We start from the raw sequence: 20,842 nt of genomic DNA, 5'->3' as shown, positions 1-20,842 counted from the left end.
TGTTTTTTAATTGAGGTATAATTTTTATACAATAAACTGCATTTATTTAAAGTGTGTAATTTATTGAGTTTTGACATATGTATACACTTGTAAAACCACCCAACAACCAAGATCCTAAACATTTCCATCACCCCCCCACAGTTCTCTCATGATTCTTGCAGTCTATCCCTCCCTGCACTCCAAGCCCCAGACATGATCTGCTTTCTAACAATATAATATAGTTTGCATTTTCTAGAATTTCACATAAATGAAACCATACATATGTACTCTTTAGTTTTTAAGCTTTTTTCTCCTGTTGAAGAGTTTTAATTCCATTGAGAGGAATTTTAATTAAATCATGTTTAGTGATCCCTGAAAACCTTTCAGTCTCAGTCTTTGAGGGAAAATGTAGGTTTTAGGAGGCTATGGATATGTCCAGTGTGGCCAGCTTTATTGTGCAATGTTATCATCTTCTGAAACACTTAAGATCACTTTATTTTTATGTTTTTACAGAACCTTAATACTTTGCTCACAAAATTCCTTGCATCTGTTTGTTAAAGTAAGTAATCTTATATCTGTATTGCTTTAGGTGTTAGAAATGTGAGTGGAGATGGCAAGTAACAAATTGGTAAGTCCTTGGTAGTTTTCAGCAAATATGATTGATAAGTGTACTTTTTTTTTAAGTTTTCTGCCTTTTTTTTTTAAGGTTATAGCTTGCTCAAAAAGGGAAAGATTGGGTTGATTACACCACAGAACAATATGCAAAGCGGTATTTTAAATAACAATGAAAACAATCTTTTTTAAAAAAATATTTGATGTGGTATCTCATATAGACGCTTTCAGCGGTCCTGCCTGGTACAGTGATGCCCACAGGAGTAAGTAAGATTGCATTGGCAGGATGTGTACTCCTTTTCCATCAGTGACTAATCACTGCTCTCAGAGTTTCTTATGCCCGTGCCATGAGGTCCCACTAAAACTGGGTTTCTGTTTAAATGACCTGCTCTTCATGTCAGTGTTTTCAGTGAAGCTTTTCTGAGAAACAAATGGTTATTTATCTTCATCTGAGTTTCATGGTGTTTTTACATTTACAAGTAGTGAAATGCATTCTTTATCCTGTAATGTAATGGACAGTGATATCTTACAGATGCCATATGGCAGCAGGATAATTGCTCTGAAAGCACCAGGATGCTGAATATTTATTTTCAGAAAAGCAGAAATAATTCACAAAATACAGTTTCCTTTCACTGCTTTTAGCAAACTTACTGCTTGTTTCTCTTTATGGATACCTCTTACTTAGTTATTACAAGAATGACTACATTAATCATTGATTGATACATTTACTAAATTCAAATTAGAAACTGAAGAAACCTGAAAATTGATGTAACTTTTTTTATGGTTGAAGGAAAAATGGTGATATTTCCTCATCACACACTCTGACTTTTAATCAGTTTCCTATAAAGATACTTAACTAAATATCCATCTAAAATGTGATAAGCAAGTTACTTACAAAAATTGATACCACTCTTACTCCTTTTGCACATACCATGAGAGTCCTTTAACATGTTATTTCTTTGAGAATTGGAAATATGTCTTTATTCTCTAAGCTGCATGTGCAAAACATCTATTTCTGTACAATAGGGCCGTTATACTATTAGAACATTACTGTACAATAGTCTTACTTAAAAGTTCATTGTAAAACTCATGTCTGACTACATAATTCTGTCTACCTATTCATGATTACATGTAAATGTATATACATGTATAGTCCATAATTTATGTATAGTTTTGAGGAAGTAGTATAAATTGCCTTGGCCTAAGCTGAGCAGTTCTTCCTCTTTCACTTTTTCATCCATATCAGAAAATTCCTTAGTCTCTACACTCCAGATCATATACACTCTCTCCCCATATTCATTAGGACATAAGTGGGGCTGCTGCCAAAAAGAATGGGCTTAAACAAGACAGCAGTTCTTTCTTTGTCTTAGAAAAAGTCCAAAATGGTATAGTTTGCTCATCTGCATCCCAGCCAAAGAGTAGAGGGGAAGGGCAAGAGCAGCGAAGGTGCATGTCACTTACACTCACATCCATTTACCAGAACTTAGTCACGTGGCCACCCTAATCCAGCAGGGATGCTAGGAAATGTCTATAAAATGGGCAGCCATATGCCTAACTAAGAGATGGGAATTCAGTTACAAGTGATGATCAAAAAGATTTAGAAGACAATAAATAGCCATTGCTACTCACTGGGAAAGAAACTAGGCCACTGGCTCCTTCAGATCTTCTGTCTCCACTCTCCATTGTAAAAGTGGGAATAAGAAGAGCTGGTCTCTCACAAGAATGCACAGGTAATTTGCATTTTCATTAATGTCAAAATCTGACCAATATGTTGTAGAATACTTTTTAGATTTTCCTGTATTTATAATTTGATGCAGCTTAGAAAAATAAAACTTAAAAATGTGAAGTTGGGATGCTTTAGTTGGAACACTGACTGGGAACTAGACTGAAAGTAATTTAGATATTCAATAACAGACAATCCACCTTAGAAAAGAAGCTTTCAATTATAACTCAAATGAATGAGGGGATATAAGTCTTGGTAGAACAATCCATTATGATGAGAAAACAAAGAAAAATTAGCCATGAGAGGAAAAATTGTTTAACAAACTTAGCAATGGCATTTTAAAAAATATAGTTGAAAGAAACAAAAGAACTAACATTTGCAAAGTGTACACTATGTCTCAGGCATTTCTTAAATGATACCCTTGGTTAGAGATAAACAGAAGCCCAGAAATGTTTGAAAACTTGCCCAGCTAATAAATGACAGTCTCCGGTTCAAACCTAGATCTTCTAAGTTTCAAGACCTACAAAAATCTCACTTTAAATTAATTTAGAACTTGCAATGCATTTTCTTGTAGACTTAATAAAGAGAAGGAGAGCTAGTTTAGAAGTCCACTCACAAAAGTCTATTGATCTTTAAAGGAAAAGAAATAATAATGCCATTGAATGTGTTAAAAAAGCAACAGGCCCAAAATGGAGTCACTTGTGCTAGGCCCCAGCTCAGCAAACCAAGACTTAATAACCTAACTAAAATGCAGTTTCAGCCTTTCCCAGAAATGTAAACTTTAACCAGTCAATCTGTAATTACCTGGTCAGCACTAAGTGATGAAATTCCCCTGACCCTTTCCCCTTTCATCCCCATGGGAAGGTGACCTTGCCTGAAACAATCCACTCTGCTAGTAAGCTTCCTTTTCCTGCCCTCTTTCTGCCTTTAAAACCTATCATTTTCTGCAGCTCTTTGGAGTGCGTTTCTATCTGCTAGATGGGATGCTGCCCAATTCATGAATCGTTGAATAAAGCCAGTTGGATCTTCAGATTTACTCAGTTGAGTTTTATTAACAAATGGAACAATTCCAATAAGGACCATAAGAGAAAACAGAGAAATGAAATGGTTGATGTCTTCAGGTGTTGACATTGTGGCGATTTGTCCCTTTTACAAATTCTTTCCCTTTTTGCTGTTTTTTGTGCAGTGGGGGAGAAACCTCCTTACGTGTCAGTCTAACTATGTTTCTCTGGCAGGAACCCAGGGCCCTTTGCCATGGGCACAACAAATGGAGCCCTTGCATGAATGGTACAAGGGTAGTAAGAACTTCTCCTCCTTCTCCTGGCCCCAACTTGGATCCCTAAAGGTAGGGGTTGACCTGAGAGGAAGGGATTCCCAAGGTTCTCCCATGGATTTGTTGAGGATGAAGTATAGTCCCAACAAGAGGAGTGAAAAGATAAATCAGAACTTAAATGGCTTTAAAAGGTTTATTTTGTTTTGAATGCACATTCTGCGGGCCCCAGCCTTTGAGATTCTGCTTCAGAAGAACAGAATATGATCCAGGGTTATAAATCCTTTGTTTCCAGCTCCCCAAGTAATTCTGTTGCACAGACAGATTTGAGCATTACCTATGTTACAGAGCAGATAGAAGGGGTATTGCAGTTGTAAATTTTCCAGATCCTAGAGCATCTAGTATTGTGAAAGAGGATGAGCGTGATACTGTAATTTATGAGAAAAACATATTTGGTCTTCATCAACTGTTGTATTCTTGGCACAGAGCTCCTAAAACTCATGGAATTAGAAGATAAAGGTATCTCTTGTTATATTAATGAGATGACTTTTGGAAAGCACCTCCCAGTGACCTAAAGCTGGTTTCTAGCGAAGCAACCGTGAATGGAAGGTTGGAACTTTCAATCCCATTCCTGATCCCCTGGGGAAGGCAGAGGGACTTGAGACTGAGCTCAATCATCAAAGGCCAAGGATTTAATCAATTGTACCTACATAATGAGGCCTCCATAAAAATTCAGAAGGAGGGGTTTGGAGAGTTTGTGGGTTGGTGAACATGTGGAGATCTGGGGAGAGCCGCACACCTGGAGAGGGCATGGAAGCTCAGTGCCTTTTCCCTGTACCTTGCCCTGTGCACCTCTTCCACCTGGTTGTTTTGAGTGATGTCCTTTTATAATAAACCAGCAATCTAGTAAATGAAATGTTTCTCTGAGTTCTGTGAGCTGCTCTAGCAAATTAAACCCAAGGAGGGGTTGTTGGTACACCTCCGATCTATAGCTGGTGAGTAAGCAGCACAGGTGACAGCCTGGACTTGTGATTGGTGGCTGAAATTGACTTAGGGGAGTGCAGTCATGTAGTACTGAGCCTTTAACTTAAGGAATCTGCTGCTGTCTCCAGGTAGATAGTGTCAGAACTGAGTTGAATGATAGGACACCTAGCTTGTGGAATAGCTTGGTGTTGGGAAAAAACCCCACACATTTGGTGACCAGAAGTATCAGAAGTGAATGGTATCTTGTGTGAATCATAAAGGAAACACTCAGAGGGGAGACTGAGTTTCTTCCTGATGCAGATTTTGATTGGGATTGCCTCTAATCCATAGACCAAATTGGAAAGAATTGACATCTTAAATTCAGGATTGAATTTTCCAATTCAAGAACAATTTGATTCTCTCCATCCAGGTCTTTTCTGATTCCTCTTGGCAATGGTTTATAGTTTTTAGTGTAGAGATCTTAGGGATGTTTTGTTAATAGTTATTCCCAAGTTATCTAGCAGCTTCTATTAAAAGTAAAATCAGTGGGGGTGGGTATAGCTCAGTGGTAGAGCACATGCTTAGCATACACAAGGTCCTAGGTTCAATCCCCAGCACCTCCGTTTAAAAATAAATAAACTTAATTACCTCCCCCCCCAAAATAAAACAAAAAAAATTTTTTTAAATCATACCCTTGGACACAGCATTCCTACTTAGGAATCTGTAGGATAAAGAGCACCTGTATATAAAGGCATAAATCCAGGAAGTTACTTGAAACACTAGTGTGGCCAAATGCATTTCTTTGACGCAGTAGTGGCCAAAAACATTTTTTTTTTTCACTTTCAAAAAATACCCTAAGCAACAAAATGCCTATAAATAGGAAAAGATTGAATTAATCATGGTAAATTATGTCATTTTCAAGGGAACGGATTAGGTCTATAAAATAATCTGTATCAATGTATGTAAGCAATTGCTCCATGAAAATAGGACACTGAAGGGCAAATATATGGTGTAATTTTGGTCCAAAAAAGTTCTTAAGCAAAACAAAACAAAACAAAAAAAACTATATATATAATATGACATGTATAGGAATATGGAAAACAGTGGGGAAGGATACTCTTAACAGTGGGGAAGGATACTCTTTAACAGTGGTTATCCCAGAAAGGGTAAATTGTGATGGGGAGGTTATTTTCTTTTTTATGTATTTCTGAATTGTTTGGTATGTTTTAATGAGAATGGATAGCTTTGTAATTTAGAATCTAAGCTTAAAGAAGGAGTAGGCAGAGGTGGAGAAGGGGCGCTGGGACATCATGCATTAAGAGGCACATTGGTCTATGGGGGCACAAGTGACTGTTGGAGGGTGGGGACTACAGGTGATTTGTACTTTATTTTCTAGAAGATTCTGCAACAAGAATGTGTGAATTTCTTGATTTAAAAATAATACTTTAAAAAGTAGTTAGGTGAATAGGGTTTTATAAAATATGTGTATAGGCATTTATATAGCATAATGTAACCAACCTGGTGTAGGCTTGCAAAGATAATTGTTTTTAATCAAGAATATTCTTTTCTTTTTAATTGATCTCCTGTGATTACCATAGTCTATAAATAGTGTGTCAAAGATTGACTAATATTTGAGGAGGGATGTGGGGAGGGAGGGAAAACACAATAGCACAGTGTCACAAATCATCCTCCATCCATCTAGAAGAGGACATGATATAACTGCAGTTTTTCCGAACACTTCTACAGCCACGTGTATGTGAGTTAGCAATCTCTCTGTACCCCAGTAAGGTTTTTGACCTGAATCACACAAGGAAAACTTCCGGGAGTCGTATTGTCCCCCTTGAGGGAGAGAAATGGAGGCAAAATTATAAATGGGGAACAAATCCCAGTCTCTACCTGCCTCAACACTCAGTTTATAATAAACCTATGAGTAGACTCATCAGTAGAAGACACTCGTGGACAGAAGAGCTGTGCAGGCACAAGCTCTCTTGTGCCTAAGTGATCAGACGCTGAAACCAAAGGACCAAGGTTGCCGGGTCCTTCCCAGGCTGACACATCTTTACAAGCAATGAAATGGCCTTTGTTTTGCTTACTCAGTCCTTCAAGTAGAAAAAGGAGCGTTTCCTGCTGTGCTTCTATTCAGACCTTGCCAACAGAAGATAGTTGTCAACCACTTGGAGACATGACGAAAGACCAGAGAAAATACTAGAGAGATACCTTAGTTTTAAAACTACGTTAGCTTAATCTCACATTTATGAGGTGTCAGATGAGTCTACTTTTTCTAATATTAGCCATGCCAACTATCACAGTTAAAACTATGTGATATTGACTTATATGGCTATCTTAAAATCAACAGAAATCACATACAGCAGTCCCCCCTTATCCACAGGGGATGCCTGAAACTGCAGATAGTACCGAACCCTATACACTTTTTTCTTATACATATATACCTCTGATAAAGTTTAATGTATAAATTATGTACAGTAAGAGATTAGCAATAATTAATAATAAAATAAAGCAGTAATAACAATGTACTGTAATAAAAGTTTGCAAATGTGGTCTCTTTCTCATAATATCTTATTTTACAAATTTAATGCCTTTTCCATCTTAACTATGCACTTACCCTGCACCGAGATCATAACTTCTGCAGTTTGAGGTGTGACAGCAAAATGAGCACGAATTTCTTTTTCCTTGTTTACAATTTCACAGGTAGATTTGTTCCTACTATACATCTTTCCAACCTCAGCATACAAGTTTCTCTTCCCTGATTGTCAAGAATTTTCACCCTTTCTCTTAAAGAAAGCACTTTATGGCTTCTGTTTGGCCTATCCGAATTGCCAGCATCACTGCTCTTGCACTTTGGGGCCATTTTTCAGTAAAATAAGGGTTACTTGAACACAAGCACTCCAGTACAACAACCGTCGATCCAGCAACAGAAATGTCTACTAAGTGATGATTAACATCACAGTGGGGACACTGAACGAAGAGATGATTCAAGTCCCTGGTAGGACAGCACAAAATTTTATCACACTACTCAAAGTGGCTCGAAGTTTAAAACATGAATTGTTTATTTCTGAAATTTCTGTTTAATATTTTGGGGCTGTGTTTGCCTTCCGGGAGCTGAAACCATGGAAAGCAAGACTTCAGATAAGGACGGAAAGCTGTAGACTTTGGGCAGGTCGGTAAATCAAATGTACAGGGAATCTGCATTTGTTTTCCTTCCTAGCCTAAACAATTGAGTACCTGGGCCAGTTTTGCTGCCTGAAATGTTTAAGCATTGCTCTGATTGTTCCTTAGAACTTCATTTAGGATCCAGACAATCTGCCATTCCCCTTAAATAACAACCTGTCACTGTGAGAGATGTGGAGGCGGGTAGCCTGTGACTTGAAAGCAGGCTGTGTTTCAGCAGACTGTTCCATGCATGATCAGGAGGCGTGGTCACTCAAATGGAACAGTCAGATGTGCCCACAGACAGTGCCTTGGCTCTTCGGGGGGGAGGGTGCCTTATTTTAGCCAAATGGGACTTAAAAGCATTAAATATTTGTTACTTAAAAGGTTTCCTTTATCACTTTTGTCCCAAATTCTCTTATTCTGCTAGTTGTTAGGAATGGGACATTTTATTATCCATTAAAATATGACATTTCATCCCACAGGACTGTCCTCTACAAACTGACTTCAAGAACACATGGATATGCTCCCTTAACTTTTCCTTGGTGAATAGCCATCTATTTTTTTAAGTGATTTTTTTTTTTAATGTAAAGAAGAGTCATAGTAATGTTCACTGACAGGACAGTCTCCAGTTTGTATTATTTGTAATTCCAAGGTAAGCATGCCAACTATAGATGTACTAGTAACAAGCACATTTCTGCTTTCTCTTACATCAGCACTCATCAGGTTGCTCCTGGATGCAGAGAAGGCACCACAAGCATTTAATGAGCTTTCCTCTGGAGCCTAAAAATGGGAGGCTTATAGCTGACTGTGAGGGAGCAGCAAAGACGTGGGAGGCAGACCGGCTCTCCTGGCTGGATACCACCTTGCTGTTGGTAGACTGTCTTTGGAAGATCGATGTCAGTTTTCTCATTGGTAAACACAAGAAGGGTCTAAATCCAATTCTAAATGCCTATAATCTCGGTAATGTTAATGTTACCTGACCCATTCTCTGCAAGGGCTAATTCATTTCTTCTGTCACATAAACCTCAGGTGTTGATGATAGGAGAAGAATGATTCAGAATGTTGGGGGGGGAGCACAGAATTGAATGTATTTGTTGATTCCTCCTTTCAGAAAAGATTCTAAATCCTCTCATTTACAGTAACACCAATGTTAACATAAATTCTTCACAGTTCCTTAAAAACTGTTACCTTGGTTTAGAAATCAGTAAACATCCTAGGAACAAAGGTAATACTCAAACTCCCCATGGAAGATCTCTCAGACTGTAAGAAGAGTCCTGGGTTGGGGCCAAATTACTGCTGCTCAGCTCAAGGGATGCGTCTGTAAGATCAGCACCATTGAAAGAGTCTCAGATAAAATGGCAGGGGAGTGTTCCCAGGTACAATGTATGACTCATTGTAAGTGTTGCTGTGTTAAACCTGAGGGATGCTGAGAGAAACAACTGCCTCCAAATGTAAGTGGAAATTGAACTTAATACTCTAATCACCATAAATTGTAGTGATTATTTGTGTAAAACCATAAATGTACACTATGACTAAATGAGTCATTTGCAGAACATCTTTTCAGTTATTAACTTGGCATAAATACTAATCCCCAAAGACTAAGTTGAACACTAATCACTTGGAGGCTTCAAGGACCTTTTGTAATCCGAGTGTCATATTTACATATGGTAATTTCCCCCACCCCCGCGGTAGCTGAGCAGGGCAGTAATGTATGACCAGGCATGCTGTAACAAGGTTTTCATCTCTCCTCCCAATCCTTCCCACTTCATTCCCAATTTGAGCTTCATTAAAACTCCTCAGAACTTGGTCTGTTTGACAAGAAGGCAAAACGAGCCCTGAAAGGCTGACACCTGCTCCGCAGCTGCCTGCTGGGTCAGCTCATTAAGAGTCCTGATTGTAGAGCCCATCCACAGTGGTCCGGCCATGGGTCAGAGAAGGCAGGACTCCTGAGAGCCAAGAAGCGGACTGCACCTCAGTAAGTCAACAATCTGCCTGAATTTTAAAATGCATTCTAAAGATGACTTTTAATTTTTTAAGGTAATGCGTGCACATAGTTTTAACTCAAATTTATCTTCTACAAACCGAGTGGTTGCTGCCCCACCCCCTGGTCTCAACCCATTCTCTTTGCCCCATATTTATAAATAATATGTTATACTGCTATTTCTTGACTTATCAAATTTGCATACCAGAATTCTGACTTCATATTATGGTAGCACAGAATTTAAGCTAGTTTACACGCATCTCGTCTCTCATTTCCCCTACTCTTTCGTCCCAAAATAGTAGATCACAATTTTAGATTAAATCAGCCAATATTACATTATGTGACTATATAATTGTGATCACTGCTGAGCCAAGTAATGTATGACTATAATTATATTGCCTTCCTCTGAAAACCATCTTTCTCCTAGTACTTTTTTCTTTCCCCTATAGATTTATCACCTTTTTAAATAAATGCTTCACAGATGTATCACCCACACCAATCAATAGTTTTTCATGTTCTCAAACACAGTTACAGATCCATTTCCCCTTGGACGCATCATTCTCCACTGCCCACTACAGCTCCTCCAGCTCCCGTGCAGACTTGGTGTTCACCAGGCCAGGGTGGAGCTGTCATCCTGTAGTCTCCCTTTGCTGCTTCCTGGGCTGGACCCCTGTTTCCTGGACTTCATATGTCTCATGGTTTACTCCCTCATTTTGCTGAAGTATATTATTCAATAGCTTCTTCAGAAAGGGCACCAGCGAGGTAAGCTTTTTGATTCACTATATGCCTTAAAGTGCCCAGTGGCGCCTGTGTTTCTCCCCCAGGTGCACCTCATTGTGTACTCTCTGCATCCCCTAGAGACTGATGTCTAACTACCACTCAGGGAGATAGAGGTGAATGTTTTGAAAAACGTAAGGTCCCAAGGAACACTGGAATGAAATATTTTAAAACTCAGATCCTCAAGAGAATAAACGGACAAGCACTTGCAACGTGAGCATTAGATATCTGTGAGAACTGTAATGTCGTTGCTAAAAAATCAGTTCTGAACTGATAGTTTCAGGTTAGGGGACTAGAAATGTCATTTAAAAAGGAAGAAAAATATCCTTAAAAAATGTGTTAACATTTTCCAGCTTGTGCTCTTTATGAGCAAAAGCAATGGTGAGAGGCTTTTGCACCACTGAGGAGTCTGGAGCACTGAAATGTGATTAGTATTTTATAAGGATGGAGGTATTTTGAAAAGAGGGAAGAGGCAAGCATTTTGACAAGGGACCATATCTGTGGGCAGGTGGGAATGAACATCTTCAGCCAAAAAGGAAATGTTAGCTGAGAATTCTAGGGATAGATCAAGGAGAGCCACCTTAAACTCTGACTCACTGTTCTTGAAAGAATTTCTTCATCTACCCTGGGCATGGCACTAGGGACTTGAGGACAAATGAGTGCTGGCCTCAAGGCATTCATAGGTTAATGGAAAAAACCAAGGTAATAAAACAGACAAAGACCACCCATTGTGATGTGTGCCATAATGGTTTTAGGTCAGGATGCTAGAGGGAGCTCCAAAGGGGAGGCCCCTGTGGGTAGCCTGGGGACTGCACAATATCTGGAAAGAAATGATGCCTTAGCTGAATGCTGAACATTGCAGAGTAGTTGGCCAGGCAAGAATCATACAGTATGTGATCTTTTTCATCTACCTTCTTTCACTTAGCATAATGTTTCTGAGGGTCACCCACATTGTAGGGTGTATCAGTACTTCATTCCTTTACATGACTAATATTCTGTGGTATAGATACACCATGTTTTTTTTTTTCTCCATTCATCCATTGATAGGCATTTGAGTTGTTTCTATCTTTTGGCTGTTGTAAACAATGCAGCTATGAACATTCATGTACAACTATTTGAGTCCCTCTTTTCAGCTTTTTGGGGTATATACCTAGAAGTGGAATTTCTGGGTCATATGGTAATTCTATGCTTAACTTTTTCAGGAACCATGAGCTGTTTTCTACAGTGGCCGTATGCTTTTTTTTTTTTTTTTTTTTCAGTTTATACTGTGCATCTCCCTGTTTCTATTTCTTATCTACCTTGCAAGCTCTGTAATTGTCCTGGCCACGTCTGATTTATTCACTGCTGTGTCCCCAAAGACTAACAAAGTAGGCAGTTAGCTGAACAAAGAAATGACTGAGTGTGACAAAACTGATTCATAGTTTAACAGACCACTCTAGATGCAGGTAATGGATGGATGAGAGAGGCCCGATGTGTGGCAGAGACTAGCAGGGGCTACTGTGTTGCTCGAGACCCTGACTGGACCCCTGGACCAGGTGAGAGAATTTCCTGCATGCTGGCACCACCCCAGGAGCCAAGTCTCCCACACAGCTCAGTGGCTGCCTTGTACCTATTTGCTTATCTTCATCCCCCCACTTGGCTATGTGTTCTGTGAGTACAGCTACCAGGTTTTTTTCATATTGCCGGTTGCACAGTAGATACTCAACCAATGTTTGATGAATGAATGAATGAACAAATGAATATGAATGAGTGGCTATGAATGCAGAAACAGGTAGTAGCTATATGATCTTGGGCAAGATACTTAACCTTGTAAGTCTTCATTCCTTCAGTGGTAAAATGGAGACAGCAGTGGCCCCTGTCTCACAGGATTTGTGTTGTGGGTAAAAGAAATGAAGCTGCCAGGGCTTCATTTGGCACTGGGCTGCCAGTGGCAATCACTCACTAAATGGTGCCATGCACTCTTTACGACTCTGCAGACACAATTAGAACAAATGTGCCCAAGATAAGGAGAAAAGATTCAGCCTAAAAGACAGAAGAATGTTCTAACGTAAGCTTTGTGAGAGAGCAAGACCATGTCCATGTTGTTCCCTTTGGTATCACCAGTGTCCGACACAGGGCCAGGACCCACTGTTGTAGTGAGCGAAGCTGACAGAGGTGGAGCAGCCAGCCGGTGAGGTCAAAGGCTACTCATCACTAGATATGATCTGGCAAACACTGAATGTCCACCTGCCAGAGATGCTGGAGAGGAAAGTCTGCCCTGGACAGTAGACATGTTGACTGCAGGGATCCCTCACAATTCTGGGGTGCTTTGTGTTCTTTGATCACCTTTGTGAGACAGCAGATTCCTTCAGGGCAAAAATTAGGAATGAAGAAATTTTTTAAAATCTCTAGAGATAAAAGCTACCAAACATTGTACTTTTGTTGTTTCCCATGGGAAAAGGGAAGCATTCAAAATGCCTCAAAACTAGAGAAGATGAAAGTGAAATTTGGGGTTTTCTCAGGAGTATAAGTTTAAAGATGAAGGAAACCGTAGAACGCTAGAAGTCTGAATCTCAAAGAGGTAATTGCATTCCCATGTTTATTGCAGCATTATTCACAGTACCAAAAACATGGAAATGATCTAAGTGTCTGTCCACAGATGAATGGATAGATAGAAGTGTGTGTGTTGGAATATTATTCAGCCTTGAAAGAGAAGGAACTCCTGCCACTTGCAAAAACATGGATGAACTTGAAGGACATTATGCTGAGTGAAATAAGCCAGACACAGACAAATACTGCAATGCAGATATTCTTATATGTGAAATTCAAAATACTCAAACTCAGAAGCAGAAAGCAGGATGGTGGTTGCCAGGGCTTTGGGGTGGGCTGCGGGAGGGGGTTGGGAAGATGTTGGTCAAAGGGTGCAAACTTACAAGTAAGAGATGAGTAAGTTCTGGAGACCTAACGTACAGCATGGTGACTAAGTAGTATTGTATTATGTACTTGAAATTCACTAAGAGGGTAGATCTGAAGAGTTCTTACTACAAAAAAAAAAAAGAAGAGGGAAAGAAAATGGTAACTATGTGAGGTGATGGATATGTTAATGAGCTCTATTGTAATGATCGTTTCACAATCTATACATATAGTAAAACATAAAGTTGTATACCTGAAATATATATAATTTTAATTTTTTAATTATACCTTAAAGCAGCTGGAGGGGAAAAAATCTAGGAGCCTGGGACTCTCGTATAATGTTTTGCTTAATGTGTTTTTCTTCAGCAATTGCAGAAACGTCCATGTTTTCCAGCTGGAAATGTTTAAATATTATTTTTATTGTGGTAAAATACATATAACACCAAGTTTACCATTTTAACCGTTTTTAAGTCCAGTGGCAATAAGTACCTTCATGTTGTTATACAGTCTCACCATTATCCAGCTCTAGAACTCTTTCATTATCCCAATCTAAATATTATTTTTAAATATTAATATTTTACCTAACAAATTTGTTCAAAAGTTGGAGGTAAGCTGTTAATCAGCAACTAGCTTTAAAAAAAAAAAAACTGGAAAACCAATAGAATGTTATTTTATTTTTCAATATAATCAAATGAAGTTGTTTCAAAAGGGATAAAATCGCTGAATTTCCTGAATAGGAAAAATGCTTTCCAGGTATTTTCTGTTTATAAACTGATTTAAATATCATTTAGTTGAGTATCCAGAGCGATTAAAAAACATATCGATTTAATGCATATCAATCAGACCGGTCAACAAAACCCCCCCAAAACTTCTATTCCCAGAGTCAATAAATGAAGCTTTACAAGCATAGATGCTACTGGAAAAAAATTTAAATCATCAGCCTCAGGTAATTTAGTTACTTGCTTTATTTGCACCTATTTGAACTACAGTTGTTTTCGAAGCAGGGCTATAATCAACTCCCGGTGCCCATATGAGGATCTCATAGATAAGACTTGAAATCCATTAACAATCAAAGTCATTTTTGACAACAGAACTAGTTTCTATTTCTTCTCCAGCTGACCTCATGGGGCCTCTCCTAGCAGCTCTGCATGCATGCGGGGCTCTACTGCCAGAGACCAGTGTAGAGGTGGCCTGGGCCACACAGATCGCAGACACCTACGGGCGCCACTCTCACAGCCCAGCACAGCACCTGATGAGGGTGCACAGCAGGCCCCGTCAGACCGATTATAATCAGCTTCAGATTGTTTCACTTTACTTCCTCCATTTGCTAGAAACAGAATCACCAGATTCAAAACATTACTGGGCAGCAAAGGTGAATGAAGCAAACAGCTAATATCAGACACCATTTCAAAAGCAACTGCCTTGGATAAGCCTCTGATAGAATTTCCCAGTTTACAACTCTGAAGATGAAGAAGGCAAGTTACCATGGAAACAAATAGTCTCCTTAAAGAGAGACAGGCTCCCCTCCTAGTCTGAGCTTGTTCCAGAAGGGAGGAGGGGGGAGGTGGAAAAAAGCAGGCCGGGTGTCTGCATCCAGAACAATGAAGGCAAGTTTTCTTCTCATTAAAATCTTCCCCGTGAAATAAGCTTGAAGGGTCAGTTCAAGACAATTTTATTTTCTTGGCTGTACTGTGGAAAAAGCCCTCAAGTCAGATACTTTGAGACATGTAAGCAAAATGACACCTTACTGATAGTTTCTTTAAATTTCTTTTCTTTATTTAATTAGTGACACATGCTGGTGATGTGTGAAAGCCTCCAGTACCTGACATAAAAGGCAAAGAGGACTCGCTTTTCCTGGTCATCCATCACCAATACGTAGCCTCTGAGGTAACATTCCGTTGGCTGCTTTTCTCTGTCTCTGCCTGTTTATATATATAATTTAAAAGAATATGTACATTTAAAAGAATATATACAAACAAGAAACCTAATTTAAAAAATGGGCAAAGGATTTAAATAGCTATTTCTCCACAGAAAATACACAAATAACCAAAAGCACATGAAACAATGCTCAGCATCACTCATCATTAGGGAAATGCAAATCAAAAGTGAGATATCACAATGAGATGCCACTTCACACCCACTAGAATAGCTATTATTAAAAAAAAAAAAAAAGAAAGAAAAAGAGAAAAAGGAAAAGAAGTTGAAGATGTGGAGTAATTGGAATCTTCACACAGTGATGGAGCAGCCACTATGGAAAATGGTATGGTACTTCCTTAAAAAATGAAACAGAATTACCACATGATCCAGCAATCCCACATCTGATTATATACCCAAAAGAATTGAAAAGTGAACAGATGTTTGCACACCCATGTTCATAGCAACAGTACTTACAATCAGTAGAAGGTGGAAGTAAACCAAATGTCCATTAATGGGTGAATGGATGAACAAAATGTGGTCTATACATACAATGGAATATTATCCAGCCTTAAAAAGGAAGGAAATTCTAACACATGCTACACTATTGTTGAGCATATAAGACATTATGCCAAGTGATCAAGCCAGCCATGAAACTATTATGATTCCACTTACATGAGGTACCTAGAGGGGTCAGATTCATAGAGAGAGAGTAGAAGGGTGGTTGCCAGGGGCTGAGGGGAGGTGGAAGTGAGAAGTTAGTGGTAAATGGGTACAGAGTTTCAGTTTGGGAAGAGGAGAAAGTTCCAGAAATGGATGGTGGTGACGACTGTACAACCACGTGAACACACTTAATACCACAAAGCTGTACGCATTAAAGTGGTAAATCTATGTATATCTTAACAACAAAGGATTTTAGTTAAATATATATTTATGTATATGTACAGGACCATTTGTATGGGATTTTATTTTTGCTCTTGATTGCTTGCTTTTACTAAAAGAATTATACTGCACACATATTCCTTATGTAGCAAATTCTAAACCTTAATGGAGTAAAGAGACCATTTAATTATGCTTAGAATCAGGGAATCTGTGGATCAGGAATTTGACCTCAGCAGAGAAAGGACAGCTGTCTCTTCTCCATAGGGTCTGAGCCTCCTCTGGGAAGACTCCAAGGCTGGAGCTGGAATCATCTGGATGCTTCTTCACTTAACTGTTTAGATCCTCGCTTGGGCTGCTGACTAGAATATCTGCCTACCCGTGGGCTCTCCACTTGGGCTGCGCCTTTGCACTTCCTCGTAGCATGGCAGCTGCATTCAAAGGGCTGCATTCCAAGAGAGCAGAGCAGAGTGTGTGGCATGTTTACAGTGCAGCCTCAGAAGTTACATGGCGTCCTTTGCTGTTCTCAGTTGGGGAGGGAGGTGCCGTGTCGCTGTAGCTCTCTGTGGAAAGTACCACCTGCCATAACACACTGACGAGTTTGCTGCTTGCTTTTGCAGTATTTCATTGACATCCCTAAAAGTCAGTAAAGATGCAATTCTTCCATCTTTCTCATTTCTTTATAATTACTTTCAATTCCAAAAGTAATAGAAGTACAGTAATAAAATTTGGAAAACATGAAAGAAAAATCTATCCAAAACGCCCCTCCTTCAACCAATCACAGTAATTCTTTTTAGACGTTTTATTCCATAATTTCTTCATAATATACAGAGTTTTATTAAGTTTTTTTTTTAATTTCCCCTTAATATATAAGCCCCTCAAATTCACGTCTCAGCACCAAGTTACCTTCTTTATTTTTCTTATGTGGACAAAGCAAAAATAAGAGTGGTGTACACCATGGGATAAAGTCCTCAGGTAGGATTTTGCTCAGCCCGGTCCTACTGACAACCGCTAGGAAAAATCACATCAAGGCTTTCAAGCCGTCCCTCTTCTTTCTCTGAGGGGCATACAGCAGAGATGTTACATTAACACGGATTCTGGAAGAGGAAAGTCATGAGTGAGCCAACCCTTCTGCCACACTTGCATCAGGGACAAGCAGGCAACCCACCCTGATGTGGAAGACCCAGCTTGTGACTGTTCACTCAGTTTTTTGCTACAAAAGCTTCGTTTTGGAATTCCAACAGAGTACATGGATCTCACAAAGTTCAGCAAAACCCACATCTCCCAAACACTACTTCAAACTGTCACTAGTTTTCACTGGCCTGCTATGAAATGAGAAAGATAACGACAAGTGGGTGAGTTTTTCATAAAGCTAAATGGATTCCATTTTTTTAAGCTGGGCTTTATTCTGAGATCATTCCTTTTTCTTAAATGTCAATATTCATTTTCTAACATAAGTCTGATCAGAGATTTGCTTAGCATTCCTAATTAGCAGAGTAAAAAGCTGGCTATTTGAAAATGAGTTTCAATCATTTGACTGATCTGTGACATCCCAAAGTCTGGGAAACTCTGGTCCAATCCACCAGTCCAGTCTCCTTATGAAGAGCCTTTGGGTTTGATGTATCGTATTTGTCAAAAGAGATTACCTTCTGAGGTGGAAAAAAAAATAACTGCTTGACACGAGAAGAGGATGCAAAAGTCTGGATTCTGCATGTGATGGTCCAGTTTGGTGGCATTAAGCATGTCATTTATGCTCAGAGCCTCTTCAGCCATCGAATCCAGTTAATAACGCTAGCCTGCTCCCCTGCAGAGTGAGGAGGGGGTGAAAGGCTTAATTGTTGGAAGTGCAGATTGCTGTGTAAGTGCCGAGTGTCTCACTGCGCTGGTCCTGGGAGCTTCCCTCACAAAGGCTGCTCAGCGGGTACTTTAATAGCTGGTGAAAAAACATGAGGACGGATACTCTAACGCCCCAAATATTTCCCTGGGAGTCCCTAATTTCAGTGAGAAGAATATTCTCTAATTAAAATGCCGCCACAGAAACTTTTTTTTATAACAAATTGCCATCTAATTTCCCTTTGATCCGTTTTTTTCCACTTGGGCTGCAAGGTTTTACAGAATTTTCCCCAAACGCTTTGAGTCTGCAGTAATTTTATTTCATTCTGATTAAACTTCAAAGGATAAAACACCAAGCCACCAGAAACAAGCTAAGCTTTTTTCCACTTTATTTATTCAGTTCGCATTTTCGGGGCATCTACAACATGCCTGACTTTGTGCTGAGTGTTGGAGATACAAAAAAGAATACATACAACTCGGCCCTTGCCCTCGCTGGGTTCAGTGTTCCCAGGACATGATCAAGCCACAAACAAAATACTGTAATGCAACGTGGTGACCATAGAAACGCCATCACCCAATCATCTTCCTGAGGCCCACGTGTGAACAAAATGGCAGCCCTGGCTGAGCTGGCACTGTAAACGAAACTTAAAGGATGGCTAAAGTTTAGCCAAATGAGGGCAAGAAGGACATTCCAGGCAGAAGAAACAACAGAAGCCCAGGTCTAGGGGTGGGAAATGGCATGGCCTCTGGTGTGTGTGCAGGTGCATGTGTGAGGTATGTCCATGTATATGTATATGTATGCATCTGAGTATGTGTTTGTAACTTTGTTTCCATAATAGGGAAGGGCTAGCGTAGGTACAGGTATGGTCTGGGAGACTTTACTGAATGGCCTGGGGAGTCCCAGGCAAGTTAACCTGAAGCAAGCTGGCAGCATCCTATTACATCTGTGGGTCTTGGGGACAGAGATTCATTAAGTTTGCTTTAGACAACCTAGAGAGAATAAAAAAAAAAAAAAAAAAAAAAAACCTCTTACATGGGTAAATCTGACTTTAGCAGATGTTTTGAACACACACCTGTTGGAGGCTCTGCTGACACCAGCACTGACCCCTGGGAAGAAAAACCCAAATTCTCCTGTAGAGGTGATCTGAGGGCCCAGTCCAGGGCTTCTCAAGTCCTGATGTTTATGTGAATCCCTGGAGATCTTGTCAAGATGCAGATTCTGACTCAGTGGCCCAGGACTCTGCATTTACAACCAGCTGCCAGATGCTGCCAACACTGCTGGGCCGCGGAGCACACTTTACGTAGCAAGAATGAATGCGCCTGTTGCCCAGTCTGGATGGCCTGCCAACCGAGGCCGACCACTGGGGACTCACTGCCCTCCACTCAGTGCAGAGGCCTCCAGAGGACCACGTTCAGATCCTTCCTGCACCCGGGCACAGGGCCCCGTCCAAAGTGGAAGCGGGGAGGAAGAAGGCAGAAACGGTGGGATGGGGCTGGCACGTCCTCAGAAAATAGCCCCAGATAGCTCCTGTGGCACGAGTTAAGTTGGACACTAAGGGACACAGGGAAAGGAAGCAGGAGCTCAGGGAAGGGCCCGGCAGAGCCTCAGCACCGAACACTGACTGGATGTCAGGGACTGTCTTCATGCTTTACCCAGATGCCACAGTCATCTTCACCCAACGCCCTTGTAAAGCAGACTGTAAATCTCTGCTAACAGATGAGGAACTTGACGTGCAGAGCAGTTCAGTAAATCACCCAACCTCCCAGTGGACATACTTGGAACCACTGTTCACACCCAGGTCTTCAGGCTCTGAAAGCCCTGGTCTTTCGAGGACCACACACCATCTGCTATCCCGTTAATGATGGATGAGAGCCAGGCTCTATGCCTGGCCCTCAGGTGCTCTTGGGTAGAGCCTTTCGATATCTGAATCCAATAGCAAGAGATGTCAGCCATGGTGCCAGGCTGGGAGGAGGCATGTCAAGAGAAGTTGGCATCTGAAGAAGACCTGGTATCTGGAACTGGACCACACTTGGGTGAAGTGGCCTCTTCTTCCTAGTCCTTGGGTGATGCCTCCATGTAGACCAGCCAGGGGTTCAGCACGGCCCTTGTGGTCTTGGTATATGCAGAGGGAGACAAACTGGTTAGTGGGCATCTTAAAGCCAATTTGGATAGAAATGTTGGCAGAAATGGAATATGGACCCGAGAAAAAAGAAGACAGAGCACTAAATGGAAAGGACTCATCTGACAGTGTCCTGAACATAGCGAGCAATCAATAATTGGTAGCTGCTCCTACTGTTATTGTTGTGGGACATTGTTTGTGTGCATTGCTATAGAACCAGCCAGCAATATACTAGGACCATTCTCAGGTGTAATTAGATATGAAATCTTCCCAGGAAACCAAAGTCTGAATGAGTCCAGCCAGGTCACTAAACAAACCAGCTGAAGCTTCAAACTGTGTTCCAGAGGAGCATTCACCCCACAGCATTCTGCAGTCACTAATGTTCAGATATCAGGATGCTGTTTGCAGGCTGTCACTGCTTATGCCCCCTGCTTCTTCCTCATTGGTCTATCATAGTTCAAAAATTGTGTTTCTAGATGCCAGGAGCCTTCCAATAAAAAGAGCCTCAGACTGGAATTGAAAGATCCACTCTGCTGCTTACTGGTAATCTCTCAGCCTCCTCGCCGGTGACATGGACACCATCACACCTGTGCTGCTCACTGCAGGACCGAGAGAGATGGAGTGAGTGCAAGGAGGTAAAAAGTGCCGAGTCCTACACACAGAAAAGCCGTGATATTACCCTGGGATGTCTTGCCATTCTATTCCAATTTGAGAATGAATTCTCTATT

The sequence above is a fragment of the Camelus ferus genome, chromosome 8 (genome assembly GCF_009834535.1).
Source record: "Camelus ferus isolate YT-003-E chromosome 8, BCGSAC_Cfer_1.0, whole genome shotgun sequence".
Taxonomy (NCBI): Eukaryota; Metazoa; Chordata; class Mammalia; order Artiodactyla; family Camelidae; genus Camelus; species Camelus ferus.
The sequence above is the reverse complement of the archived record's forward strand: the minus strand, read 5'-3'. Positions refer to the sequence as shown.